Here is a 1,600-nt window from a genome sequence, read left to right on the forward strand (position 1 = left end):
TTGGATTTTTTGGAATAGTCTGTGAAGAATAGGGGTTAGCTCTTCCTTAAATACTTTGTAGAATTCTCCTGTGAAACCATCTGGTCCAGGGCTTTGGTTTGTGAGGAGATTTTTGACTACTGCTTCAATTTTATCTGCTTTTATTGGTCTGTTCAGGTTTTCTGTTTCTTCTTCATTGAGTTTTGGAAGATTATATTTTTCTAGAAATTTGTTCATTTCACCTAGGTTTTCAAGTTTTTTTTTGCATACTGTTCTTCATACTAATTTCTTACAATTCTTTCTATTTCTGTGGTGTGAATTGTATTCTCTCCCTTTTCATTTCTGATCATGGTTATTTGGGTCTTCTCTCTTCTTTTCTGGATGAGCCTACTTAGTGGCTTGTCTATTTTGATCGTCTTTTAAAAAAACCAGCCCTTTGATTCATTGATCTTTACAATTGTGCTTTTAGTGTCTATGTCATTTAATTCTGCTCTGATCTTAATTATTTCCTTCCTTCTACTTGCTCTGGGCTGTCTTTGTAGTTGTTCCTTAAGTTCTTGTAGGCATAGGGTTATGTTGTTTGTTTGAGATGTTTCTATTTTTTTAGATAGGCCTGTATTGCTATGAACTTCCCCACTCAGGACTGCGTTTGCTGTGTCCCATAAGTTTTGGGTTGTTGTGAGCTCATTTTTATTTGTTTCCAGAAACTTTTTTATTTCTTCCCTAATATCATTCTTGACCCATTCACTGTTTAATAGCATGCCATTCAGTCTCCATGATTTGAGGTGTTTGGGGTTTTCTTCTTTGGGATTGGTTTCCAATTTCAGTCACTTGTGGTTGGAGAAAATGCTTGGTATGATTTCAATTTCTTTGAATTTGTTGAGGCTCATTTTATGTCCACATGTGGTCTATCTTTGAAAATGTTCCATGTGCATTTGAAAAGAATATGTATTTAGCTTCTTTGGGATGGAGGGCTCTATATATACCAGTTAAGTCCACTTCATTTAGGGTATTGTTCAATGCCACAATATCTTTGTTGATATGTTATTTGGAAGATCTGTCCAATTTTGGCAGTGGTGTGTTAAAATTCCCTACTACAGATGTGTTGCTGTCAATATCTTTCTTGAAGTCCTTTAAGATTTACTTTATCTAATTGGGTGCTCCTATGTTGGGTGCATATATATTTACGATGTTAATATCTTCTTTTTGGATTCTTCTCTTGAGTATTATGAAGTGACCTTCTGGGTCTCTCTTTATGGCCCTTTTTTTGAAGCCTACTTTGTCTGATATGAGAATTGCTACCCTGGCTTTTTTTCCCTTGTGTGTTTTCTTGGAAAATTTGTTTCTAGCAATTCACTTTTAGTTTGTGATGGTTTTTTGTCCTGAGGTGGGTCTCTTGTCGGCAGCACACGTCTGGGTCATGCTTTCTTATCCATTCAGCTATTCTATGCCTTTTGATTGGAGCATTTAATCCATTTACGTTTAATGTTGTTGTTGATAGGTACTTATTGATTGCCATTTTTGTACCTGTATTTCTCTATGTCTCTCTCTTTTCCTTCCTTTCCTTAAAGCAGCCCTTTTAGTAATTCTTGTAGAGCTGGTTTGGCGGAGGCAGATTCTT

This window comes from Sturnira hondurensis, unplaced genomic scaffold (assembly GCF_014824575.4).
Source record: "Sturnira hondurensis isolate 20B ecotype Veracruz unplaced genomic scaffold, ASM1482457v3 Scaffold0016730, whole genome shotgun sequence".
NCBI lineage: Eukaryota > Metazoa > Chordata > Mammalia > Chiroptera > Phyllostomidae > Sturnira > Sturnira hondurensis.